The sequence below is a fragment of the Strix uralensis genome, chromosome 13 (assembly GCF_047716275.1).
Source record: "Strix uralensis isolate ZFMK-TIS-50842 chromosome 13, bStrUra1, whole genome shotgun sequence".
In the NCBI taxonomy this organism is placed as follows: Eukaryota; Metazoa; Chordata; class Aves; order Strigiformes; family Strigidae; genus Strix; species Strix uralensis.
Genome location: NC_133984.1, coordinates 22,431,590 through 22,451,688, shown reverse-complemented (window position 1 = coordinate 22,451,688; position 20,099 = coordinate 22,431,590). Strand labels below are relative to the sequence as shown.

The window sequence follows — 20,099 nt, the reverse complement described above, 5'->3', positions numbered from 1 at the left end:
AAGTACTTTCATAGTATATTAAATAGTGTCAAAGTTTAAGTAAGAAATGAGAAAATTATACTCTTACCTAAGTTTAGTCATGTATTGCTGGATGTTTGATGCTATGATTTAGTATTTCTCCCACAATAGGGAAAGTACTGCAGTAATTAACACCTTGCCTCATTTGTCATGGTCTAACTCACTTGCATAACATATCTCTCATCTAAAATGTAATTTGAGAAATTCAGATGTATGTCCTCCTTTTATAAGGATAAAGGTGTGGAGCATAATGAGACATTCTGCTGATATTCTTCACATTAGAGATAATTTATTGTATGGGAGCTGTTATTACAGACTTTGTTACTAAATAGAGGCCAAAAATAATCTCTCATTTTTCCTTACCATTAACGAGTAGTTTATAAACTGTTCCTCTGCATCAGCATCTTACAGATGAGCATGCTTCTGTGTTTGATCCTGATGGACAAGGTTTATGAATTCATAGTTATCAACATTATTAATTGCCAGTGGCAAGATTGATTTGCATGTTTTCTCAGAGATTCCTGGTAAAGAAAAGACACAATAGTATGTGAGAGAAAACAAATGGACTTTTCAAAGTTATTCTGATCTGAGTCCCAATAACAGACTTACAAAGCTCCCTGTGGCTTCAGACAGTCTGATTGCCAGGGTAATTTGCTATTGAATGTGTGTTTAATTAAGCATTCATTGGACCACTGATGAGAATGAAAGATAAAGACTGAAAAACTGAGTTTATAGGCTGGTAGTTATGGCATTCAGCTGGGACATGGGAGAGATGAGTCCAAGAAATTATTTATTTACAGCTTCATAATAACTTAAGCAGGACACAGTGAGAGAAACCCAGTCCAAACTACCTCATAGCTTCATGGTCAGGTGATAACCATGGTTTGCATGAAATCTAGTTGTAAGTCTCTGCCTCCAGCCAGGCAGGAGGGTAATTCAGAACATATCTTCACCTTCAGAGTAAACGGGGAACAGATGTAGAGTACATTTCTTTTTGTTCTGGTTGTCTGGGATGAGACCCAATCCAATAAATATCTATGAGACCACATGATTTAGGAAGGAGGTGCTGATTTGGGAATAGCCCAGTAACTGCAAGTAAGAGATGGGTGTTAAATGGCTCTATGATGTGAAGCTTTAGGTGTTTTATTGTTGGCTGGTTAGTGAAGACCTGAGGAGACAGACGAATGAAAGCAGAAGTACATAATCACTGGATATAAACAACTGAAAGTGTGTAATGTGTTTGTTAGAAATATGTAGTATTTTCTGAGCTTGGAGCTCACAGGTGGTGGGCTGAAAAATGCTGGTGAATGGAGCTCCTTTAGGCCATAGATATAATATAATGAGAACAAAAGTCAAGAAAACTAGGCTGGGTCAATCTTGCAGCAAAAAAGTAGAAAGGAAGAGCTTTAGCTCATCTTTGAAAAGTCATGTTTTACAAAACTTTTAGGGCATAATTCTTAAATAAGACCATCAGTTCTGTTTCTTGTTTAAAATGTATAACTAATACCATAATTAAGGAAATTAATATTTAAATTCTGTCCCTAATTATACCACTGTATTCCCAATTGTTTTCTGTGTGTAGAAGCAGCAGTTATCTAGCAACAGAAGGCCCCAACTTAATTTGAGAATTTATTTATACGTGTGTGTGTTTGTACACACATACACACGTGAAAATTCTACTGTTTTGCTTAGCCAGGACAATCTGATTTTAGTTTCTTTTCCTTTCTATTTTTGTTTTATTTTCGTGAATAATAAGGTGCAGTTTTAGATTTTGTCAAATTTTATTACTGAAATTTTCTCTAATGTCTTTTTTCCTCCCTTGCTGGAAGAACAATGACAGACAGTAGTGGTTTAGGTTATTCACAGCTGTCTTGTGTTTTTTCATAGCTTATTAATTTGCCTCACATCAGAATATAGAGAAATCTAGCTGTCAGTGGGCTGTAATAGGGAAAGACTAGTCAAAAAAGCTTTGGAAAGCTTTCTAGTCCCATACTCCAGCAAATGTTTGAGGTTAAAGTGAAAGTTTGGGGCTAAAATCCTTATTTTTTTAAAGGATTCTTTAGAGATACTGGTATCCAAGGTAGACATATGTGTTAGAAAAATCAAAGTTTCACATCATGAAGCTTTAACTTTTTGACAGTACCTTCAGAACAAAGCTTCTCTTCCTTACTGAAATAAACTTATTCACAAAAATTAGACATCTTCAATTTTCAAATTACAAAAATTATTTATTTTGTAATTGATTTTTTAAATTATCAAGATAACTGATAAGACAGTTATCTCTTTCCCAAAGAGATTTGCCTATTGAATATTTGAATTCTGCATTGTTACATACCTGGCTAGTCAGCTTAATCACATACTGTTTGGACTAAAACGTATGCAAAGCATTTTATAGGAATAAGTAGTCACTCATTTTCTAAGCAGTTACTCCTGATAGTAGTCTCAAGAAATTCGGATATGATCCTTTTTGCAAGATTGGAGTCATGGACTGGGAGAGAAGCCTTTGTATCAGCAAGCGTTGAAGTAGTTAACCTCTGTATCTGAAGGCAGTAAGGTTCTATAAATCTTTATTAAAAGGGACTTCAGTGGTGGGACAGGCAGTGTGTTATGTATTTCCAATTTATTAAAGATACAAATTTACAAATCTGGAGGCTCACTACAGTTCAAATAATAGTGAGTGTATGTGATGCCCATATTCTTGGCTGTCATGCAAAGAACCGAAACATGATACGACTTTTTACTGTAGCATTTCTCAAAGTTGTCTGCTGGAAACCTTGCTTCTGGGATTTCAGGAGTCAAGAGCCAGGTCTGGGGTCACAGTTGCCTTCTTTCACTGAATTTCTGACTGACTTGTGATCTGATTCACGGTGCGGCAGCTCCCTCAGGGCTGCAGCCTCTTGCAAGGAACAAGTAGGTGGTCTTTGGTTTGATCTAATGCAAAGGAATTTGTGTTTCGATTATAACAGGGCAACAGCTTCTGAGAATTGTGCATACATGGGGACACGCCATACTCATGAAAAGAGAAGGCTGTGCTAAGTGTGTGAGTCTCATCAGTTTGTAAATCTCCACCAAGTGCATCCTGGGCAAACCAAGTGGCTCCCTCTGAAGGAAACGTTTCAAAAGAAAATGAACTCCATGGATCCCTTCTGTTAAGCCATAGCTAGTTTCTCAATATCAATGTCTCTCTCCCTCCTGACTCTGTGTGTATGTGCACACATGCCCACATTTGTAGAAAGGCCTGGGGTGGAAGCCAGTACTATAATTACCATTCTGTTCAGTGCTGTACTGCTTGTTTTCCCAATGTACAACAGCGGATGTGGGCCTGCTGATGTAATAAATGGGTACAAAAGGTTAAATCTTGTTCAGCATATGGGGAGAAATTTTAGATAGAAGGAGGGTGCAGCCCCTTTGCCAAAAATCTGATTCATGCGAGAAAATGGGGGAGGAGGGATAGAGGAGAGAAAGGCTGCTGTTATTCTTTAACAAAAGACACTAGAAGCACAATCAGTAGATTCTGTCTTGACTGGAATTACATTGTTTTGAGCATATAGTTGTTGGAAAAAAATTGTCTGGAAGCAGCTAATGCCTGCTTTTGCTTTCCCAGAGCATCTGTAGCTGGTTGCATTTCATACGAGCAATCTTAACCTTTTAAAAATCAGACAAATTCACTCTATAGTTATAAAATGAAACAATTAAAAAGGAGTCTGAAAACATGAAAATTTGCCTTTTTCCATCAACTGACTTTCAGTGTAATTTTTTTTGTCAGTTCTTAAATGACTGACGTTTTGACAGGTTGTATTATGCAGCTTCTCCAGGGGTTTTAGTGAGTTCAGTGATATTTGAGTTTAGCTCATACCTAAACCCCAGAACCTTTTATAGTCTTGACTGACTGATTTAGTTCCTTCTGTGCCAGGGATGGAAAGGCATGTGATGCCTAACACACAACATCTCAGTATATCACTTAAATTCACAGAATGAAAGAGAGGATAAGGCAAGTTTCAGGAAAATTTTGTTTACAGCTCTGAAATGGTTCCTTGTCTTACTGGACTCTTGTTTTCACATGAAAATATGATATGTTTCACAGAAAATCAATATATTTACCCCTGATTACACTGGTACAAATTAGGATGCTAACTCAGAAAGGAGAATCAGGCTGCCCTCCCAGTAAATAAGCAAGAGCGGTGCTGAACTGAGATGCAGAAAAGAAAGCTGCTGCTGCACAGTAAGGCTCAGCAAAGATAATCTTGCAAAAAATGAAATTGAGGATTGAAAATCAACAATAAAAAATAAATCTAGCAAATAGTATGAAGGTCAGAGGTAAATGTAACCATCGGGGGAGGGAGAAAGAAAGTGGGGAAGAAACAACAGAAAACCTTAGCAGAAGTGCAGCTGCAAATTGAAGTGACTAAGGAACGTGAAAGAAGAGGGCTGGGTGCTTGGATCCCTCAGTAGTAGGTGACTTAGCAATTGCATGAGTGGATACAGCCAGCTCTATAGGACACAGCTTTTGGTCGTCATTCAAGGCAACTTCTATTTAATTCAAAGTGAGAAGAAAAACAGAAAGAGACAGTTCAGGAAAGTTACTCTAGGAAGATTAAAATGGAAGTTTCAGTCCAAGTGGCTGTGGTGTTGACTATGTTAGCTACCTAACGCAGCACTTTACATTTTCATCTGATTTTTAGGTTTGACAGGAAGACTATGATTTTCTCAAAAGATATAACGGGCAATATTTTCAAAAGTGCTTGTGTCCTATTTCAGAAGTTGCTTAGACTTAGTTTAGAATCATAAAATCACAGAATGGTTTGGGTTGGAAGGGACCTTAAAGATCATCTACTTCCAGCCCCCCTGCCAGGGACAGCTTCCACTAGCCCAGGTTGCCCAAAGGCCCGATCAGCCTGGCCTTGAACCCTTCCAGGGAGGGGGCAGCCACAGCTTCTCTGGGCAACCTGTGCCAGTGTCTCACCACCCTCACAGTAAAGAATTTCTTCCTAATATCTGATCTAAATCTGCCCTCTTTCAGTTTAAAACCATTACCCCCCATCCTATCCCTACACTCCCTGCTCAAGAGTCCCTCCCCCCTTTCCTGTAGCCCCCTTTCAGTACTGGGAGGCTGCTCTAAGGTCTCCCCAGAGCCTTCTCTTTTCAGACAGAACAATCCCAATTCTCTCAGCCTGTCCTTATAGGAGAGGTGCTCCAGTCCCCTGATCATCTTTGTGCCCTCCCCTAGACCCACTGGAGCAGGTCCATGTCCTTCTTACTCTGGGGACCCCAGAGCTGGACACAGCACTTCAGGTGGGGTCTCAGGAGAGTGGGAAAGCACCTCCCTTGACCTGCTGGTCACGTTTCTTTTGATGCAGCCCAGGATGAGACCTAAAAATCATGTATTTTGTAGAGTGATCACAGGGGTGCTCTCTTATTGTGTAAAGGGAGAGAGAGAGAAAAAAGAGAAGAATCACCCAGAAGAATGAGCCTCCCACTACCTCCTTTCATTAACCACAGAGAGAAGCTAGATCCTGTAGACTAGATACTTTTATGCTCATAAATTCAGGTCAAATCAACTGCTATCATTGGGCACTTCAGATCCAACATTTTGTTGCCATATGTTCGTGTAGCACTGGCTGTAAGGTACTTCTGATGGCTCTATCTGAGATCAGTAAGGAGCAGTACTGGAAGCTATCAGAATTGGTATTTGGACTGTTTGTTCTGCAGATTATATTAACATTTCAGCAACTAGAAGAGGAAATCAATTTCTAAAAGAAAAGAAAAAGATAAAAAAAATATTTTGGAAACAGTGAAGTATGTTCTGTTATTCATAAAATCTAAATGGTTAGTGATGCTGATTGACCCGAGATGTTTCATTTAAATTAATCTTAGCAATAAGCTGCCTTCCTATGTAGTTTGATGTACCTTTGTCATATTACAGTTAATACTTGATGAAAATCTAAATCTTCTCACTGTTTTTCCTCCTGATCTAATGGGATCCTATTTGTTTTAATGCATGAGGCACATGTTTCCATGAAGCATAGCAGAGCTTGGCTGCAAGAAAAATGGTGCAGTGCTTCCTGAAAGATGTCTTCTGAGGGCTTTGACAAGCTAAAAAAGGGAGACAGACTTATTGTACATGTTAGGAGATATAGCACAACAAAATGGTGTTTAATGCTTGGTTAATCTGACTGAAGTGAGGTATTTTGAGGCAATTAGGTAGTTCCAAATATCCTAGTCAATTAGACTCCTAGTAAAATAGTACATTTTTATTCATCTCCAGTGAACAATCAACATGTTTCCAGAGAATTTTTGTTCCTTCAGAAACTGAATTTTATGTCAGAAAATCATTATGATAGAAGACTCCTAACTCATATTACTTAGATGCTGGTATGGCCTGCCAACTGTTCCTAGAAATGCTTCATAACTGTCTTAAAATTTATGACCTCTGTTCTTCCTTTGGAAACAGAATATGTGAATTCTTCTCCTATTCTGGTAAGAACAGCATGGCCAACAAGTGTGTTATCCATTACTAGTCAAAGATTTAATTGACCTCATATTTATTTTCACCTTTTGGTCATCTGTCAGTTGTTCTGTGATAATAATTCATTTTGGTTGGTTTAACACAAGTTAAATTTTCACAAAGTGAATTTGGCTGAACTTCAGCTGTTTATGCCAGATGACATTTTAATGTATTTGTCTTTATTATGAAGTGAATTTCATGGAATCTGTCTGTTGTACATTCAGTCATCCTTAATACTGACCAAGATAGTATTGACTGGATTGGTGGGCATTATAGAAAACAGATCTTCAGGGAATTTATAAATCAGAAACTGGAGGTAGATATGGTGAATGCCTCAGAAGAATGTTAGATAAATTGTTTCAAAAGAGGAATAACATCCTTTAGAACCTAAAAGCACCTTTTTTTTTTAGAAAGTTGTTAAATGCTATCATAATTTACCTGGTTTTTTTCACATAATATTTTTGACAGTAATTGCTGTCCAGATATCTAAGTTTTATAAGTCAGTCATCATGGAGTGTATCTATTACACTGAGTGTACAAACCAGGTAGTGACAAGAAGGAATTACCATGTAAAGCTGTGAACCATGAAGCTCTGGCTCTTTGGAGAGTGATGATTTATTTTTCCTGCCATTGTTTATTTTAGTGTGTACGATTAGGACAAGATAGGGGAGTTAAAAATTTCATGTTATTTACATATGATCTGAGAATTATTTTGAGGGATTAGAACCTGAGAACATTCCTAGATAATGTCTGTTATTTTCTTCCGTAATCTCTCATACTATGTGTTGGTGTCCATGACAGCAGTCAGAAGCTGTGCACCCAGGATTGTGGCACTTTGTGGAAGCTATCGTTCTGCTGAAGTTCCGCATCCACAGAAGAGAATAAGATGCAAAGAGCAAATTACAGCTTCTGTGAGGAACTAGAAATCCTTTTTAATTTTCCCCCTTCTGGTAAAGGTTCCTATTTTGGGCCTGTACATTTCTCCAAAAGCAATATATTGGGATTTATTTTTTTCTTTTTCAGAAAATATATTTTATTTTCAAAAACATATAGTGAAAAAAAAATCCTTTGTTCTAACCCCAGATACACACACACACTTCTGTGTTTCTTCAAGCATTTTGTTTCATGTACACTTAGGTTTCTCTATTTTTCAACACTGAAGATCACATCTGAAAGCTCTATTCTGTATACACAATAATAAAAAAAAAGCATTACTATATCACATATTACTGAAGTTATGAAGAGGGATTTAATTTTTATTTGTATCTCTCACTAATTACCATAAAAATCCACCTAAATTTGCTCTCTTAGTTCTCAGTTTACTCTGAAGAATTTAGAAATAGTTTTCAGTGCTGCTTTGTCCACTTAAGTGCCACCTAGATTTTCAAGTATAAGAGAATAAACCTAGAAATAAGCCTTTGCACAACAAACACTCTTTTTGGTGTTCAGTAACTCTATCTTTCCTTTCTTTCTCCTTGCTAGCCCAGCCAATCTTCACATTAGCTGAGATATATTTGCTTTGTAATTGAATTTGTTTAACGTATTACTGGAAATTACTTTTTAAAAAAATCATAGGGAAGAGGCCTCTGTACCACTTTCCCAATCTGAAAAACAACTTCCCCTGCATATACACCATCCAGATTTATTAGCTCTGTCTTTCTAACACAGAATACAGGCTACTGGCAAAAAAGTATAACTGAGAGTTTACCTCTTGGGCTAGAGAAAAGATTCAGCTTTCGCTCTCTTTTGCGTTTGTTTTCTTTTCTGCTTGTGGCAAAACAGTTGAAAATGAGAAAATGTAAGGAATGTGCTTTCTTCACATATAGGTACACAACAGTTGATGCTAGCAGGGCATTTGGCAATAATAAATAGTATCTGGAACATAACCATGTTCAGTAGTCCCTGTTCCTTCTATTCTGGGTACAGGTGGATGCAGAGTCTTATTGTTTCTAAATGCCATCACCTTCTAGCTGGCTCTGAAATATAGACTTATTTTCATCCTGGAGTCATTGAAATATCATTTGTGAAACAGGATTTAAAATCTGTGGGCATAATATTGTTAACAATGCCAGTTAAGCACTGTCTTGGTTTTGCCTCTCATTTAATGATATGCCTATGCACTTAATATTTGCATGTTATTCTGAAAAGCTTTTTCTACATAGGTAAATTTACCTTTTTTTTAATTACTGGAGCAAGTCATATTCCTCTATTTCCATGCCAAGTTATTTCCAATTAGGAAAAAAGCGCGATAATCCCCAGGCAACTCTGTTACTCTTATTCATAATTAAACCATCACACCTAAAACATACAGCAGGCTACTTGTGAAATTTCTGGAGTATGGGGAGAAGTCACAGTAATGTCCCTGTGCTATGTGCCAGCATATAGAGAGATGGAAGGAGAAATGCATTCCCTGATTAAGAGATAATTGAACATGCAACTCAGGGAAAAAGTGAATAGTAGGACAAAAAATTGCCTTTGTCCCCCTATAAAATGAATCTGTGGTTTAGATGTGAGTTCTATTTTGTGAAAAATATGGATTTTTAATGCAGCTTCTGCATGATTTATTACTGTATTGCATTTTAATGAAAGTGTCTGTAGGAGAGTCATTGCAGCTTTCATATTCTTAATGTTTGCGTTAGGGACAGTTCTCATAAGACATATCTAATACAATTGGGGGTACAGATGAATAAATACCAACCTGTGGCTCTTGATGGAAGAAAGTCTTATTTTATTTTGGCTAAAGTTAGTAATGGTTCAAGTATGAGAATGGGATTTTGTTTGTACAGCTTTTTCACTTTGATATTCATTAAAGTAAACCATGAACATATGCAAATTTGCAAATTAATTTAGGTATGAAAATTATAAACTTTTCAATATCTAACCAGGAACTTAAGGCACCCAATAATATATCTCATGAATTGAAGCAGAACAAGGGATATTCGGAGGTAGTGGATCATTAACTAATAGATAATACATTTATTTCATTTTTCTTGCAATTTAAGACAAAAAGATGAAAAAAGGTCTCATCGTGCTGGAAGCTGAAAGTAACTTTGCCTATTCACACAATGAATAAAGACCAAGACGCTGTGGAGAAGAGAAGATTAAAAATACCACATAACTGGCTAGTGGAGGTTTATATCCTCGTTTTAAAAGAGGTCCTGAGAGGTTACTTTCCTTGCCCTGGGCTTCCATAAATTCTGTGAATATGTTACTGTTCATGTATCCTTATGGACTCTATTCCATGAAGGAAAAACTACTTCACAAGATAGCTAAACACTGAAGTAGCAATCTAGGGTAGTTGAGATGTTCAAAACAGTTTAAAGAGCAAGGTAAACAAGCACTTGTAAAGAATTGATGCGTATATAGTTGATCTGATCTGGAAGTGTGCTGGAGGAGATGCAGTTTGACTTTCATCTAGTACTGCTACTAAGGACTAAGAAACATCCATCCTGGGTACTAGAGCTTATTCACCTGAGCTACTAATCTGTTCAAAGGGCCCCAGGAAGGCTTTTGGTCCATGCCAAATAATACAATCCAAATAATTCCAGGGCATGACAAGGCCAAGTGCAAGGTCCTGCACATGGGTCAGGGCAATCCCAAGCACAAATACAGAATGGGTGATAAGAGGATTGCGAGCAGCCCTGCGGAGGACTTGGGCATATTAGTGGATGGAAAACTGACTGTGAGCCAGCAATGTGTGCTCACAGGCCAGGAAGCCAACCGTGTCCTGGGCCGCATCAAGAGAAGAGTGGCCAGCAGGGTGAGGGAGGGGATTGTCCCCCTCTGCTCTGCTCTTGTGAGACCTCCCCTGCAGTTCTGTGTCCAGCTCTGGGGCCGCCAGAGTAAGGACATGGACCTGCTCAAGCGGGTCCAGAGGAGGCCGCAAAGATGCTCAGGGGGCTGGAGCACCTCCCCTGTGAGGACAGGCTGAGAGAGTTGGGGGTGTTCAGCCTGGAGAAGAGAAGGCTCCAGGGAGACCTTAGAGCAGCCTCCCAGGACTGAAAGGGGGCCTGCAGAAAAGATGGGGAGGGACTCTTCATCTGGGAGTGTAGGGATGTCATGTGAGGGGTAACAGTTTTAAACTGAAAGAGGGTAGATTTAGATTAGATACCAGGAAGAAAGTCTTTACTATGAGAGTGGTGAGGCCTGGAACATGTTGCTCAGAGAAGCTGTGGCTGCCCCCTCCCTGGAAGGGTTCAAGGCCAGGTTGGACGGGGCTTTGAGCAACCTGGGCTAGTGGAAGCTGTCCCTGCCCGTGGCAGGGGGGTGGGACTGGATGATCTTTAAGGTTCCTTCCAACCCAAACCGTTCTATGCTTCTATGATATTAGCATAACTTTCCAGGAACTGTTTCTAGAACACAGTTTGTATGCAAATACTCTGCTTTGAGATCTATGAGTTTTCTTTGTTTTCTAGTGCTGTTCTTTGCACAAGTCATGTGTGCTTGAGAATATTAACACTGAGAAAAAAAAACAAAACCAAAAAGAAAACAAAAAAACCCAAACCAAAACAAACAATAAGTAAGCCTTATTTTGACATTCAAAACTAGCCTCTTCAAGGCAATGCCTTCAGATAAGTCCTTGGTTTTCCTAAAAGCTGGGATCACAGAAAAAATATACTGAAAACCTTCCTCTTTAGACTTTTCCTGGAAAACCAGTAATAATCATGTCCAATTCCTGAAAATTCAATGGAATTCCTTATTCAGGTCTTTCCTAAGACTTATAACCTGCTTGTATAGCTCCCGTGTTGTTACCTACAACTGTTGTATAAATCTGTATCTTGTTGCAGTAGCTGAGTCACCAGTTATTTTTGCACCACCTTCTTTTAATGAGAACAGAAGTTGTGTTTATTCACTCAGATCTGACAGCATTGAATGTAAATACATTTGAAATCTTCCTTCAAATGATGAATTTCAGTTTGGCTTTAATTTGGGTAGATGAATGGACAAAACAGTATCTCAGGAGTTTATTTATAGATATTTATTACTAACTGAAAGCAAAATGCTTCAGAAGAAAAACATCTGCTGATGTTAAATAACATTTAGTGTGATGGTTTAGGTAGAAAGTGAATTTTTTTGTTTGTGATCAGCTATAAAGTATGTTGTTCCTCAGGGTGGAATCCTGGTCAGTAATATAGAGTAGATACTACAGAGGTCAGAGGAGGTACTACAGGGTGGAAAGTATTTATTCCTGTGCATATGAAATTTGTTAATGGTACTTACATCAAAATGATAGACAATCAGGAGACACTTGCTGAAGGTAGGTTATTCTCTTGTCTCTCTAACCACAAACACCCTTACCAAGAAGGCGAGGGTTGTCTTTTCAAGCCATTTATCAGAGAGGATGGCTTTTATTGCATTTCAGATCTTGAATTTGCTAAGAAGTTTAAAAAAATTAAAGTTTAAGAGCCAATAATCAGAATTTGATTTCTTCTTACGTAGGCTGATGTTGCAGATATAAGGAAATGTTAATGGTAAATTTGTCCATTTTTTGGCTATCACTGATAGGCTTTTAAAGTACATAGAGTAGTTGTGACACAGGAAACAATTAAAAGCATTTTCGTTTTGCACAAATGAAGGAAACTCAAAGTTTTACTCTTATTGCATGGATAGTATCTTGTGCTGTAGTGGTGAATGGATGAAAACCTTCAAATGGTTTCCTTGTAATTAACTTCCTGAATTCATATTCCGTTCAGCTATCATGATGTATCAATATCATGATGTAGGGATGCTATGTATGATGTAATCTGAATTACAGGGAAAGGAAGCCTGCTTTACTATAAAGTTGCTGCCATATACTGTCTGTGTGGAGTATAAGGAACAAAGAGATATTTGCATCATCTAATCTGGATTCTGGTATATTGTAGGTGATTTAAATTCATCCAGTTAAAACAATAATTAATTACCTGAGTGATGATTTCAGATTCAAGCAAGTCACAAGAAGCCACTGCTTCCTTTATCCCTCACTGTTCCAAATCAAAACAAAACAGCTTTGTGCTTGAATTCAAACTGAAATTTATCTGTGTTCAGCTTCTAGTCATTGGTTCTAATTATGCTTTTTCCCTGAGATTAAGGAGACTATAAAGCCTGTATTTTCTCCCAATCTAATCAAGGCACAGCTCTTTTTGATAAAATAAACAGGTTGGGCATCTTGCTATATGAGTGTTTCTCTAGTCATTAAAGAATGTGGCTGGATTTTCCTCTATTTTTTTTTTTTTTTTCACCCTAATGCAAGACAGATGATTTAGACAGACATTTGTTAATTATTTTGCTTGGGGAGTCTAATGTTTGGTGATTTGTTTAGATAGGATTCTGAGTCTCACATACGTTTCTTGGAGAGAACAGAAATGCAAAAGCTGTACATCATAAAGATCAGAGCTGTGTAAGCTGAATTTCCAGTGGAAGATTTGGGAGTTCTCTGGGGTTTTTTACTTGAAAGTTCTTAAGGGGAATGAAAGGCCAAGAACAGACACTTTTTAGGTGGCCAAATTTTCCTATCCCATTTTTTTCTCTCACCTGCTAAATGCAAAAGAAAATAAAAAGAAAACCTAAACATATTATCAGAAGGCCAGTGGAGATGACAAATAAGGAAAATTTGCCTGTTTGGCAGCATAGGTGGATCTTCTATTCAATCCATTTTTAATAAGTCCTTAGTGCGACCTTGTAGTGGAACATCCTCCTGTTTAAGACCTGAGCTTCATGGCAAAAGCTCCTCTTTCATTTCCTTGGCTATAGGGTCCATTATCTACTCTAGAGACAGTTATTGAGCACACATGTCAGCGTATGGAAATCAGATGATCTGAATTGTATTTCCAGTCAGCTAATCAGCTGTAGTACGTCCTGCACAAGTCGCTTCTACTATCTCTTTAACAGTTTTGTAATCAGAAGGTGAAAACGGGCACATATAGGTTGTGATTAATAATTCCCAAGGTTAAACTCAACTCAAGTCATTACTAAAGGAACTAAAAGACAAGTAAAATTAAGTCTGCTGACCAGACAAAGATCCTGTTTCTCTGATGACAGATTAAAAAACAAACAAAAGAAATGGCAAATAGAAACAGAATAGAGATTTATACCAGCAAGTTGTGAAAGGAATGATGAGGGAGATGATGAATAATCTTCATATATTCAGAAAAGCACAATTAATTATATAAAATTACCTAATAATATTTGCCTGATACTCCTTCTGTCTGCAAAACTTCTTATGGAGTCAGAAACAGTGTTAGTGCTATTTAGATATACGCTATGTTGTCAGTTCTGCTTATACTGTCATTACTGAAATCATTGGCTTACAGGGATCTTTAAAACACCATGAATCTTATATTCTGTATTACTGCAGCACTTTTGGAATCCTTAAGTTGATGGCAAATCTCCTAATATCAGTGAGGCCAAGATTTTATTGTTCAGATATTCTATATTCGGTTACTATTCTATAAATACAGTACTATGTAAAAGGAACTCAAGTATGTCTTGCATTTTATCCTTTCAGCCCATTAATAGAATGGAAATAGTAATTGGCTTAGAAAATTTAAAATAAGTCCAAGTTAAAGGCCCAAGGTCAACTTGAGGTCTGGTGAGTTAAAAAAGATAAAAGTAGTTTCAAATATTACATCTGCTTTTGATTCTCCTGCCATTTTGTAGCTCCATAAATCTGTTTCTCCAAGAAGTTGTTTCTCTTTTCTAGAGCTGTTACAGAGGGCTGCAGAAGCTGGGAGAGTCGATCAACTGCCCTGGGGAACCACTGAAGCTGCCTCAACAATAGTAGACAGGAAGAGAACAGATTGAAGTGTGATTCTTTTTTTTTTATTTTCTTACAATATTCCTTTACATAAAATCTATTTCCAAGTAGAACATCTCACTGGAGAAGAATATAATTAAAACTCTTCTTCTTCTATGTGTTACCAAGAACCCAGAGGTTTTAGTTACATGGTAGTTGGAAAATCAGTGGGTCAGTGGCCTCTACTGGATGGAAAATATATGTGATTTCCTGAGTATCACTGTCCTTTTAGGAAAAAGGAGAACGTGTTGATTTAAAATATATATTTTTTTTTTTTGAACAGGTTTTGAAAGAGGAATAAGCAAGTAATAAAAACCAAGAAAATGGAGAGGTGAGAGAGGGAAAAAAACAGCCATTCTACCAATGCTTGAAGCTGGAGAGAACATTTGAAAGCTATTTTTAGTTGTTTTGCTAAAGTTCCCATTGAATTATTTTTTTCCTTCATCTCTGGCTTCAGAAGAGGGTTTTGTAACAGTAAAGGCATCCTCCTCCTAGCAACCAACGATTTGACTATTTGAGCAGCTACATCTATGTTTTCATTCTTTTTTTTTTCCAGGTGCCTTGTATTATCAATGACACTTTTCATGTTTCCCCTCAACTGTTTCCTAAATATAATTATAAAAGACAGAAATCTTTGTGCAACCCTGACTTATTACTATTAAATAGGTTATCACTGTAGTCTGAAGTAAATGGATTTTGCAGGAAAACACTGTTAACCTGGCATAACAGTGTCTCTAAGAGCCCATACTTGGGGTCATTAAATCAGTGAAAATTCTAACTTTTGTTACATGTATCCTAGCATAATAGTGTTAAGGGAATTGTCCAAGTCCTCAAAACACATTTTACAAAAAATTAAGAAAGAGAGTAAAAGCATTCTTTTTTATGTTTATGAATGCATCATGGATCTGTGTAAATGTTTGTGCTTTAAGACATGCACATGCAACACGGGTAAAACTGGGGTAAAAGTCATCCTTACATTGGAGTTTTCAATGGACGGATTGTTACACAGAAATCTGTGCGTGGTTGTAATATATTGTTAGGGCAAGAACTTAAGTTGTACAGCAAAGCAAGTATCGGTACTATTACAAATGAAGCATGAGTTCTGGAGATTACAAAATTGGATTGGATCCCAAGTACATTGGGATACCTACCATAAATTTTGGATTTATCACCTGGATTCTTCCTACTTAACTCTGGTTTCCAACCAAAGCACCTGAAGTTCTCACCTTAGGTTGTGTGCATCAAGAAGAGGCAGCTACAAAGGGCGATTCATACCAGGCAGGGTCTGGAATGCTACCTAGAGCATCACTCCTCCCAAAATGTTTTAAGAGGGAGCTGAGAGTGATGAGGTCGCTGATTTAGGCAGGTCAGCTAGATGCCCAAAGCTCGAGGAGGTGCAAGTAGACTGAATTCACATATTGGATTTTATAATTAATAACCTTTTCAGAACAATTTAGAGAACTGCTTGATCTCTTCTTTATGATTAATGTTCTTTATGATTAATACCTTCCCCAGCCCAGCACTATGCAAATAGATGTTTGTTACTGTCTGCAAAACGTGGATGTGTGCAGGGTTTAAATTCCCACAACCACTGCAACCAAGCAAATGTTGCTGTCCTATTTTGTATGTGGGGAGATTGCAGTACAGAAAAAAATTAACTAACTTGCCTAAAAGGTACCCTATGGCTCAACAGATTAAGCATTAATGTAGGATTTCATTGAATATAATTCTGCTCTGGGATTTCTGTTTGTTCATTTGTTTTGTTTGGCAGAGGTTTGAAGTTTTGATGCTCTTTTCCTCAGTTTTGCTAAAAGCCGTTTTTACGTTACCTTTGATTCAGAATGCTTGAGGGTGACTTTAAAATTCTGGTTGAGCTGAAATAGGAGAATCTTCCGTATATTGGATCAGGTCAATTCAAAGCCAGAAAAGCTGCTTTAGTCAGTGAACAAGTGCTTATAGCACCTCTTCCATCATCTCCACCAGCCCGCCTGATTTAACTCATGCAGTGTCCTGAAGTTATTGGGAAAGCTTAAAGAAGCATTTCACTTGATGTGTCACTACTCCATTGCCTCTGACTTGCTGGCCACAAGACTTGAAATATCTTATTCTTTTTAATCTAAGCTGTAAAGAAACCATAAAAATTTAATGGGGCAGTTAGCATATTTTTCATTCAATTATTTAACTATACCTACATTATGGCAACATAATCAAACTGAATAGTACACTAATTTTGCCAGTTTCTGAATCACATGCATTTTTGCAAGAAATTGTTAAAGATCTCCATTTTGATTGGTAAAGTAGGATTGAACCACTGACTTCCTGAGCTGAAATTATGAACTAAATTGTGCATAATAACACTTTCTAGGTGAGTTTATAACAGAAAATCTTTGAGGCTTTATTCAATCATGTATGCATGCATACTCTTATTTTGGATACACTTACCTGAGTAGTTGCATATTGTTCTCATTAAAGGAATTTGCGTCTTAATTTCTGTGGAATGGAGATTTACAGAATTCAGTCATTGTTTTTAAGGGTTTTTAATTCTTTAATATTCTGTAATTTTGCAAACTTGTTATGAATTTTTTTTACCTTTGCTCAATTGTTTTGCATAGTTTATTCTGAATTGAGACAAAGCATAACATCAAATTATACTAGTTCTGTCCAGTAATGGATAGCTCTGGAGAGAGAGATGAGGATTTTCTAAAGTTCTCGTTATTGACTTACCTCTGCTTTCATCAAAATCAATGGAGATTTTACAGATACAAACCCCAGTCAAAGTTTCATAGTATTTGAATTAACAACAAACAGAAGAACCACATACCAAAATAAAAATAACAAAAATAATGAAAAATAATTCATTGGAAATGGGAACCTATAGCAAATTTGATATAGACAGGGAACCTCAATCTATTTCCTTTTTCTGATTTATGTATCTATAGAAAAATAGGCTGTTCTTTACCTGCCCTCTGGGCAAAAACAATAAACTAAAGTTATTCTCTCCACCTCTTTCCAAACTACTTTAAATGGGTAGTTAGATAAAAAACTCTATTTAGATAGAGAAACTGAATACATTGCATCTTTATGAGTGAATAGGCACAAAAGGAACTATCCTAAGGACATTGCAGCTGTTTACAAGGATAAAGAATATATAGATTTTTCTCACAGAATTGTGGGTTTTTTTTTTTTCCTAACATTGTCTTACTGCCTTGTAATTTTCCTTCTTTCTATTGTCTGTTTTTGTAAGAGTCTACCTGACTAAGGACTTCCTCTTCACCTTCAGAAAAAAGAGCAATGTAGCAATGAACGATATGCTTAGAGAGGACAAATTAAAACTAAACAGTTAGAGTGAATGAGAAATACACGTGTAAGGAGACAAGAGAAATGCTCCTAGAGAACATATTAAACTGAATTTCTGAAAGCATTTATCCGTTGATCCATCTTTGTAGATCAAGTTATAGTCCTTTAACAGGACTTTTTCAGTTCACTGCCACAGACCAGGATTAAGACCCTTGGCAGTAACTGCACAGGAGGAGCATGGGTGGAGCAAGTGGTAATTACCTAGTTAAAGTCTGTAGATTTTACCTTCTTTATGTTAACTTTATTTTATTTGTATTTTCATGCTCTGCAGCTAATAAATCTGGAAAGATCAATACTGTTTAGAAAAACACATATCTGAAGAAGGGGAATATACAGTTTTGTAGATACCGCTAGAAAGTTTGGAGAAGGAAATTTGAGCTGTATTTTTCTGGTTTTAGGCACATAAGGATGCCATTAGGTATCTAATGGTTCTAAAAAGCACTTTCAGCTGTCTGCCTGTCTTCCTGCTGTCTACTGCACACCTAAAAGTCACTGCACATTTGGAAAGCCGGAGCAGGTCCTGTCTTATTGGAAATACCTGATGAAAGGGGAGATTTGAAAAAGAACAATAACCTGATAAAAAAGTATTAATAGAGAAGGGAGTGGTTAAAGACCAGTAATTTTTCAGTTCATTTTAGAATTACGGAAACAATTGAAAGCAAAATACTCTTCCTGTATTTTATCCAATGCAAAATTATGCCCTGAAGGATACTTATAATTAGTTTGCCCATAAATTTATAAAATGTCACCTCATAATACTGCTTTCATGAATTCATGTGCCCTAGTTTAACAGAACACAGAATTAAAATAAATTCCCCAATATTCAGAATTAATTTTCCTTTTCATACCTTTAATTCAGAACTAACTATAACCTTTTAGCCTTCCAGTTAGCCATTAATTTTTTTCTCCTTTGTTTCAGTCTGCATAGATCAAGAAATCTTGCCCACAGTCAGAGAGTCTCAGGCACAGACTGATTTGTAGAAGCTGTGAATTCTCGGCTTTTCTTCACGTGAAGATGGATCCAAATATTGTCACTGAAATTTTCATTTGCTATAATCTTATACATGCCTGGAACATTATGTTTATTTCAGTATTGTAGAATAACCAGACAGAAAATTCAGACAGAATCCAGACAGAAAACCTTCTCAACTGAAGTCTGAGAGCTGACTGTTCCTCCTCTGCCGGAGAATCTCACCTAGAGGTACATCTAAGGAAGCATGGAGACTTAATTTTTTTTAGATATAGTAATAGGGGGGGTTTTTGAAGGCTTTATCTTCTTTTGTAACTGCAGTAAAATCTGATTCTAAAATCATGCCTGATTAAAGTTAGAATATTTTTATCTAATATTTGTATTCATCATCTTTTTCAGTAAGACAAATTGATTTATTTTGTTCTTCAATGAAATAGTGTGTTTAGACAGTTACGTGGATTCCCCTCCCCTCCATTATACTTAGTTCATGGGGCAATTAAAATTTTGCTGAAATACAGAAGGTATCAATAATCATATTAAACTCTCATGATCTTGATAGATTGAAAGAACAAATGTCCAAGGAATAACAGTCCACATTTCAAGTAGCTCATGAGACCATTGCCCATTTATGTAATCCACGCCTGTCTTAAAATTGTGGGTTTGTCTATATAGGACGAATGCCCTTCAAATCCAGCTTATTTGAGGTCTGCATGCGATGTTCTCTGATCATACGATAAAGGAACTATGGTTAATCATCTTTTATTACTCACCTGCTTCAGAAAGGCACTAGGCTTCATGATGTAAACAGCTTCAGGAAACATAGAAATGCTTAAAAAAAATAAAGGGTTTTTTTTCATACTGTAAGATTTCATACCTACTGTTGCAAAAGAACATTGTTTTGTTTATTTTCCCACAGGGAATATTTATATTTCATTAGGAGTCCACACTAGTTCTTCCCTCTGGTAAAGCTATATGTCTGATTTCCAAAACAAGCTGTGTACGTTAGATTTTTGTTGGTTTGTTTGTTTGTTGTTTGTTTTTAAGTGTCACTCTAAATATGGTGTGGTGTTTCCATGAATAGGGACTCTTGATCTCTTACAACTCAGAAAATTGTCAAACGTTCCATTTTTTACTTTGATCGCTCTACTCAGAGATAGCAGCTTGTATAGAACGGGTACGGCAGAGGATGGTGCCCTCATGGTAATAGCGTTAAAGGACAGCTGAGCTCTCCCCATCGGTGGGTGCTGCTTGCTAGGAAGGGTGCTAGGTACTGGTAACAGTGTGGAGCACACTGGGACTGAACGGGGAGCCCAGCAGCGAGTCCAGCTGGGCACACCAGCCTAAGGCAAGCTGTGGGAGGCAGATGTGAGGAGCTGAAGCAGAGACAAACCCACTGAGAGGGAGGAGGAAGAAGGAAATGCAGTGTGGAGGTGGAGAAGAAGGGAACAGTAGGAGTCATGGAAGACATCTGAGCA

The 20,099-nt window shown here is 37.2% G+C and overlaps 1 long non-coding RNA gene across 1 annotated transcript in view; it reads left to right on the top strand.

The window, feature by feature from the left end:
• The window catches only part of LOC141949474 (uncharacterized), a 70,066-nt gene extending 51,393 nt beyond the window's left edge, over positions 1 to 18,673 (top strand). Inside the window, exons 2-3 of the long non-coding RNA XR_012630785.1 lie at positions 14,205 to 14,306; positions 18,574 to 18,673. This is a non-coding gene — a long non-coding RNA (uncharacterized LOC141949474). The remainder of the gene's footprint in view (positions 1 to 14,204; positions 14,307 to 18,573) is intronic.
• The last annotated feature ends 1,426 nt before the right edge of the window (positions 18,674 to 20,099 follow it).